We start from the raw sequence: 9,428 nt of genomic DNA, 5'->3' as shown, positions 1-9,428 counted from the left end.
ATATCACTTAAGTGGTCATAACTCGAGACAGGGTTGCCAGATCTTCAATGTAGTGGACTCGTTAAAAAGGTCTTTCAATTACCTAACCAACGATTGGTCAGATGATGGATCCGGACATCGTTTACATACATTTAAGTGAGATCCGGCATCGAAAAAGTACAAATATATCACTTAAGAGGTCATAACTCGAGACAGGGTTGCCAGATCATCAATTTAGTGGACTCGTTAGAAAGGTCTTTCAATTACCTAACCAACGATATGTCGGATGATGGATCCGGACATTATTTACATACATTTAAGGGAGATCCGGCATCGAAAAAGTACAAATATATCACTTAAGTGGTCATAACTCGAGACAGGGTTGCCAGATCTTCAACGTTGTGGACTCTTTGGAAAGGTTTTTCAATTACCTAACCAACGATAGATCGGATGATGGATCCGGACATCGTTTACATACATTAAAGTGAGATCCGGCATCAAAAAAGTACAAATATATCACTTAAGTGGTCATAACTCGAGACAGGGTTGCCAGATCTTCAATGTTGAGGACTCATTGGAAAGGTCTTTCAATTACCTAACCAACGATATGTCGGATGATGGATCCGGACATTATTTACATACATTTAAGGGAGATCCGGCATCGAAAAAGTACAAATATATCACTTAAGTGGTCATAACTCGAGACAGGGTTGCCAGATCTTCAATGTAGTGAACTCGTTAGAAAGGTCTTTCAATTACCTAACCAACTATTGGTCAGATGATGGATCCGGACATCGTTTACATACATTTAAGTGAGATCCGGCATCGAAAAAGTACAAATATATCACTTAAGAGGTCATAACTCGAGACAGGGTTGCCAGATCTTCAATGTTGTGGACTCGTTAGAAAGGTCTTTCAATTACCTAACCAACGATATGTCGGATGATGGATCCGGACATTATTTACATACATTTAAGGGAGATCCGGCATCGAAAAAGTACAAATATATCACTTAAGTGGTCATAACTCGAGACAGGGTTGCCAGATCTTCAATGTAGTGGACTCGTTAGAAAGGTCTTTCAATTACCTAACCAACGATTGGTCAGATGATGGATCCGGACATCGTTTACATACATTTAAGTGAGATCCGGCATCGAAAAAGTACAAATATATCACTTAAGAGGTCATAACTCGAGACAGGGTTGCCAGATCATCAATTTAGTGGACTCGTTAGAAAGGTCTTTCAATTACCTAACCAACGATATGTCGGATGATGGATCCGGACATTATTTACATACATTTAAGGGAGATCCGGCATCGAAAAAGTACAAATATATCACTTAAGTGGTCATAACTCGAGACAGGGTTGCCAGATCTTCAACGTTGTGGACTCTTTGGAAAGGTTTTTCAATTACCTAACCAACGATAGATCGGATGATGGATCCGGACATCGTTTACATACATTAAAGTGAGATCCGGCATCAAAAAAGTACAAATATATCACTTAAGTGGTCATAACTCGAGACAGGGTTGCCAGATCTTCAATGTTGAGGACTCATTGGAAAGGTCTTTCAATTACCTAACCAACGATATGTCGGATGATGGATCCGGACATTATTTACATACATTTAAGGGAGATCCGGCATCGAAAAAGTACAAATATATCACTTAAGTGGTCATAACTCGAGACAGGGTTGCCAGATCTTCAATGTAGTGAACTCGTTAGAAAGGTCTTTCAATTACCTAACCAACTATTGGTCAGATGATGGATCCGGACATCGTTTACATACATTTAAGTGAGATCCGGCATCGAAAAAGTACAAATATATCACTTAAGTGGTCATAACTCGAGACAGGGTTGCCAGATCTTCAACGTTGTGGACTCTTTGGAAAGGTCTTTCAATTACCTAACCAACGATAGGTTGGATGATGGATCCGGACATCGTTTACATACATTTAAGTGAGATCCGGCATCGAAAAAGTACAAATATATCACTTAAGAGGTCATAACTCGAGACAGGGTTGCCAGATCTTCAATGTTGTGGACTCGTTAGAAAGGTCTTTCAATTACCTAATCAACGACAGGTCGGATGATGGATCCGGACATCGTTTACATACATTTAAGGGAGATCCGGCATCCAAAAAGTACAAATATATCACTTAAGTGGTCATAACTCGAGACAGGGTTGCCAGATCTTCAATGTAGTGGACTCGTTAGAAAGGTCTTTCAATTACCTAACCAACTATTGGTCAGATGATGGATCCGGACATCGTTTACATACATTTAAGTGAGATCCGGCATCGAAAAAGTACAAATATATCACTTAAGAGGTCATAACTCGAGACAGGGTTGCCAGATCTTCAATGTTGTGGACTCGTTAGAAAGGTCTTTCAATTACCTAACCAACGATATGTCGGATGATGGATCCGGACATTATTTACATACATTTAAGGGAGATCCGGCATCGAAAAAGTACAAATATATCACTTAAGTGGTCATAACTCGAGACAGGGTTGCCAGATCTTCAATGTAGTGAACTCGTTAGAAAGGTCTTTCAATTACCTAACCAACTATTGGTCAGATGATGGATCCGGACATCGTTTACATACATTTAAGTGAGATCCGGCATCGAAAAAGTACAAATATATCACTTAAGTGGTCATAACTCGAGACAGGGTTGCCAGATCTTCAACGTTGTGGACTCTTTGGAAAGGTCTTTCAATTACCTAACCAACGATAGGTTGGATGATGGATCCGGACATCGTTTACATACATTTAAGTGAGATCCGGCATCGAAAAAGTACAAATATATCACTTAAGAGGCCATAACTCGAGACAGGGTTGCCAGATCTTCAATGTTGTGGACTCGTTAGAAAGGTCTTTCAATTACCTAATCAACGACAGGTCGGATGATGGATCCGGACATCGTTTACATACATTTAAGGGAGATCCGGCATCCAAAAAGTACAAATATATCACTTAAGTGGTCATAACTCGAGACAGGGTTGCCAGATCTTCAATGTAGTGGACTCGTTAGAAAGGTCTTTCAATTACCTAACCAACTATTGGTCAGATGATGGATCCGGACATCGTTTACATACATTTAAGTGAGATCCGGCATCGAAAAAGTACAAATATATCACTTAAGAGGTCATAACTCGAGACAGGGTTGCCAGATCTTCAATGTTGTGGACTCGTTAGAAAGGTCTTTCAATTACCTAACCAACGATTGGTCAGATGATGGATCCGGACATCGTTTACATACATTTAAGTGAGATCCGGCATCGAAAAAGTACAAATATATCACTTAAGAGGTCATAACTCGAGACAGGGTTGCCAGATCATCAATTTAGTGGACTCGTTAGAAAGGTCTTTCAATTACCTAACCAACGATATGTCGGATGATGGATCCGGACATTGTTTACATACATTTAAGGAGATCCGGCATCGAAAAAGTACAAATATATCACTTAAGTGGTCATAACTCGAGACAGGGTTGCCAGATCTTCAACGTTGTGGACTCTTTGGAAAGGTCTTTCAATTACCTAACCAACGATAGGTCGGATGATGGATCCGGACATCGTTTACATACATTTAAGTGAGATCCGGCATCGAAAAAGTACAAATATATCACTTAAGAGGTCATAACTCGAGACAGGGTTGCCAGATCATCAATTTAGTGGACTCGTTAGAAAGGTCTTTCAATTACCTAACCAACGATAGGTTGGATGATGGATCCGGACATCGTTTACATACATTTAAGTGAGATCCGGATATATATGAAAACACATTTTTATACATAACTTTTGAACTAGTTATCGAAACTTCAAACAATTCAATAGCGATGTATGGGACCCTAAACCAAGTCGAATGCAACTGGTTTGGTCAAAATCGGTTCAGCCAGTTTTGAGAAAACTCAGTGAGAATTTTGGTCACATACATACATACACACACACATACACAAACACATACACACACACATACACACACACATACACACACACAGACATTTGTTCAGTTTTCGATTCTGAGTCGATATGTATACATGAAGGTGGGTCTTTGAGCTTTTAATAAAAAGTTCATTTTTAGAGCAGGATTATAGCCTTACCTCAGTGAGGAAGGCAAAATGGTTCGCAAATACTCGAAAATCTGTATCTGTTAAAGGCATTTTCTGATCGGTTTGGTGGGCAAAGTTATAAATATTGATGAGGACAATTCAGAATGAAATAGGTACCGTAAAACTTTGATAGCCGGGGTGACTTTGATAGGTTTGCGATTTTACGCAAAATGAAGAGTACAGTTAAAATACGTAGGGAATGGTTTAGAAACATACTGACTGTGGTAGAGAAGTGTTCGAAGCACCTCAACAAGAACTTTTCATAAAATTTTGACAAGTTTAAAAAGTTAGTTAACTATAGTTAAGAAAATGTTGATGAAAGTCATTATTTTAAACTTCTCAAACTGCCATGATTTTCTCAATGAACATGACTTTTAATCGGAAAACGGAATGCATTTTCAGGTTCTTTGGACAATTTTCCACTAGGAGAAGGTTAAAAAAATTGTAAATAATAAATAATATTTTGTTTTTGAAACACAATTTAAAAAAAATCACCAACTTTATAGGCAATTTCAGTTGAACAAATTTCATGTAAAATGTGAAAATCTGTGATTCGTGCTTGAAATTCAGTATAAAATGCAATATAAATCGATAATTTTATAAACAAAACAAGTTTTAACAAATTTCTGGCAAAATTCCGACTTTTTAACAATTTTACCTAAAATTTATATGTATTTTGCTAAAAAGCTTATACACTTAGTTAACTAAATATAAACATTGATTTTTTTTCTTAAAACTATATCAGCTACTTTAGTGATGGAACATTTAGCGTACAAATAAAGTTTGAACATCTTAAATATGATTTTAACAAGAAAAACTATGACTATCAAAGTCACCCCGGAATAAAAACTAAAATTTTTTAACGTAACTATTTTTTTCAGAAATAGTGCATGGACTTTGTGTGGCCTACCCCAGTACATGTTTTAAAAATAATAATCTTGAGAAAAACCTTAACTGTTCGGAAATATTCCAAAAACAAATTGAAATCCTATCAAAGTCACCCCGGTTTACGGTACACGGGAAAAAATGGCTTGGCCTTCGGACACCTAGTTTCGAGTGAAATCTCGTAATGGAGAACGCCAAGGCAATGCTGTATAACAAATAATTGGATTTTTTGATTAATTTCTGTTTTTTTAGTATGTAGGTATGCTTCAGGGGACAAAGACTTACAACTTTTGAACCATAGAAAAGTAAAGGCAACAATGTTGCCGCTGAGTTATGATTTCAAAAAATAGTTTTTTTGCAATTCCATCGTGAAACCACTTACTTTTCCTGTCATTCTTGACCAACGGAATAGCCTACTTTTCTGTACCAAAAATAACCAAATCGAATAGCAGCACTTTTCAAAATAAATGCTGAAAAGTTCTACACTCGAATTCAATTTGAAAAATATGAAAATCAAAATTAAATTATATAAATATTTAGCGATTCCTCGTCAAACCAGAAAGATCCAGATTAAAAGCGCCGCAATTTTATTTTTTTTTCAAATTTTGCATGGCAGTTCCTTGACAAAAAATATTTGACACGTATTTTTCGTTTGGCGATTAGGGTGATCTTATCCGAAACAGAGTGGTCAAAAAAGTTGCGTTGCTAGCGATTTCCGCCCGAACGACATTTTTCAAAAAGAAATACATCTCCGGAATGGCTAAACCAATTTTAGCTCGCTACGTTTTAAAAGAAAGGGTATTGGGCATTCAAAATGAAAGAACAATACAATATTATGATATCAAAACCTATCTATGTATGTAAAAAAATTCGACGGTTTTGTTCGAACGCGAATCATTTCAATACGGTTCGTATAAGTCCAAGGAAGGTTCTTACGACAAAAAGTGACAACTTTGGCCACTCTGGAACCGATTCCGGAAAATCTGCAGATTGATTGGGAAAATTTACGTAAAATCAAATTTTAATCAGAGGAGGCTGGATAAGCAAACAAGTTATAAACGTCAAAAACCAAAAAAGGGCAGGACGAAGTTTGCCGGGAAAAGCTTGATTTCTATAAAATGTCATGCATCTGATGTTGCATCATGGCAGGGTTGCCGGAGATATTTAAAAATTCTTGATATCTAGCTGTAAAAAGCTATTAAAAATTCATAAAGTAGTCATATGTAGAGACAGGGTTGCCAGATCTTAGATATATTTTATGTTTGGAGAGACTTAATTTGAGAGAAAATTCTCATCAATCAAACATTCCCAGCACAAATGTCATCGTGACACTGCTCTGCCGTGTCACATGTCACAGCCAATTAACAAAAAAAAAAAAAACAATTATCTTTCAATTTCGACCAAATGTTTTACGTGCCACCGACTAACCTTGCGGTCTCGTATGTATATTAGCAGCAGTTTGTTTAGTTAGCGCTCTGTGCTGGTGGCAGGTATTAATCAAACACTAAAATGGCGCTGGAACAACTTGTCACACAATGCGACCACTGCGACGGACGATGCTCCGGTTGACATCACGCGTCAATTGAATGTCACAGCGATTTTTGTTGTTGTCGTCGATGCCGCGTTATATAAGGTTGGCAATGAGCGCGCTCGATTCGCCATAAATGTGACCGAACTAGGGTCAATCGAGCAGATGATTGTTCTGACATTTCACGATTGACAAGACGCTAAAAAAACAAATCTAGGCGATTAAAATAAGATTTGTGTCATTGCTAAATTTATCCGAGAATCAAGTTGAAAACATCAACTTAGAAAAACACATTGTTTAACAACAAATGAAACACACTTTTACGAAGTGACAACTGCAAGTCACCAAATTGCTGTGATTGTTATTGTTGTGGTCAACAGAGCGTGATACGTTTAAAACGGGTCAGTAAATTTGGAAATTTTGACCAACACGGTGAAGTCAGAGTACCTATTTCTCAAAAAACAAATCCTTAAAATGCCAGAAACTAGCCGAAACGACAGAAGGTTGAATTATAACTTAATTAAACATAATATTTTTAAAGTCCTAAAAACAATTAAAAAAAAACTCCAACAACATATTAAAAAGCCGATTAAATACTAAACAGCTCAACCTGTTCCACTTCACCGGCCGTCATAATGTGGCACATTTTAAGTTTAAGGTCGCCGTTCGGCATTAGATATCAGCTGGAGGTGTCAGATTCATCTCTATATATCATCTTCGCCCCGCACCGCACCGGTTAGAGCCCGACAGATCATTACTGGTGCGTATAATTGGCCTCAAGTGACTCCAAAAGTCACTGCCAAGGTAAATGCTGCACCGGAGTCAGGTTGCGACGTTGAGGCTTGGCTGGTGGGAAAATGGGCATGGCACTGTTGAAAAAGCAAAACCAATTCTGACGCTAATCAAAGTAGGCTATGATTTTCAAACATTGATTTTAGTGAAGGTCCTTTTCGTCAGGGGTTACTTAGATCGTGTGTTCAGTTTTTTCCTTTTTCAAAATTTTTTTCACTGTGCCACTTCTACACGCACCGAGTTTCGTCACTTGGAAAAACTCATGAACGCAGCTCGTGCAGCAGCGTTTCATTCATGTTTTACACACAGGTGTTCAAGCACGTTGTACAGCACTTAACCCTCGATCGCCGGCTAAGCTCAGGTGTGCAGCTGAGTTGTGCAACGCCTGCTGTTGCTGCAGTTTTACTCGACCCGTATCGATGGTCATCCGATCAAAATCAACGCACCACCGTTAAATCGGTACGGTTAAGGTATGGCCACGGCCAAGGGTGACGCAGGCTCGTGAAGGTGAACCTGCTGGGTTGAGATCATCTATCCGATGCCCTCTTCGCGCACGAGGTGCTTCTCAGTCTGAATCGATTAAGGATGCACCGCCGGCATAAATTAGAAACGGATTATTGCTCCCCATTTTTTTTTTTTTTCGTGGACGCGCCACTAATCAGTATTCGTCTAAGCTGCGAGGACGCGGCTGGTTAATGATCGCGATTCTTGTTTTTGTTTTGTATTGTGAAGTTGTGCCCCAAGATTCGTTCTTGAATCGATAAGACCACATCAAAGCAACCAAGTGGTTATCCTTGGACGGAACCACCCTCCACACGACCTGCGTGGAGAACACGAGCGCGAGGGGTGCGTTCAACCGGTTCTACTCGACCGGGTTGGCGGGCGTTGTCGGGCGGATTGAGACTCTTAGCAAGCCATGGTGGGTGCGTTGCCATTTGATGAGGGTTCGCATCCTGGCGGGCTATGTGCAGCCTCGTAGCCTGCTGTGATAAAGGAATCGTAAAACTCTTAACTTTGAGACGAGACGATAAGAATGAGAGCTAAATTTATAATATTGAGTTTTTTCACCAAAGGAATTGGAAAGATTTCTGGAAAAAACCAAAACATAGAAATGGCAAAAGCGAAAATTTGATCAATTTTGTTTCGTAAAATACTGAAACTAGACCTAATTATAAAAGGATTGACGGAATGAGTTGAAGTCACTGCCTTAAAAACGGCTGTTTAATATTCAGGAATAAACAATTTTATCGAAATCAAATCAAATTATTCGCTCTACAGCATTGCCTTGGCGTTCTCGATTGCGAGATACCTACTCGAAACTAGGTGTCCGAAGGCTTGATTGTAGAGGCAATTGCAAATCTCTTTTTGCACCTAAGCCTCCATCCACCCCGGGATTCGAACTGACGACCTTTGGATTGTTAGTCCAACTGCCTACCAGCGACTCCACCGAGGCAGGGAGACGACTCCTACAGCTGGACTGAGCTAACGAACTAACTCTCTAGGTTAGATCGAAGCCAACATTTACTTCCCCATCCGACGGAAGGCGTGGTCAGACAAATTTCGTCTCGAAAAATGCCACCGGGACCGTCTGGGATCGAACCCAAGCCGACTGGGTGAAAGGCAATCACGCTTACCTTTACACCACGGTCCCCAGATAAACAATTTTATACCTTAGATACACAGAAAAAAATCATGGTAATATTACATCTGGGAAGGGGTACATCTTTTATGTCAGAAAAAAGGTGTAATTTTACTTCAGGAAAAGTGAAATTTTACCACTTTTCTGGTGTAATGTCACTTTTTCAGTCTAAATTGAGGTAAAATTACATCATAAAAGAGGTAATATTCAACCTTCCAAAATTACAGCTTCCAAATTTACATGATTTTTTTCTGTGTAATGTATGCAATAGTCTAGCATTTTTTGTGGTTTTTGTTTCTTATTTCCTTAAAACAACACAGTAAAAAAATCATGGTAATATTACATCTAGGAAGGGGTACATCTTTTAAGTCAGAAAAAATATGTAATTTTACCTCTAAAAATGTGTAATTTTACAACTTTTTTGTTGTAATGTCACTTTTTCAGCCTAAATTGAGATAAAATTACATCATAAAAGAAGTAATCAGCT

This window comes from Culex quinquefasciatus, chromosome 1 (genome assembly GCF_015732765.1).
Source record: "Culex quinquefasciatus strain JHB chromosome 1, VPISU_Cqui_1.0_pri_paternal, whole genome shotgun sequence".
Classification (NCBI taxonomy): domain Eukaryota; kingdom Metazoa; phylum Arthropoda; class Insecta; order Diptera; family Culicidae; genus Culex; species Culex quinquefasciatus.
The sequence above is the reverse complement of the archived record's forward strand: the minus strand, read 5'-3'. Positions refer to the sequence as shown.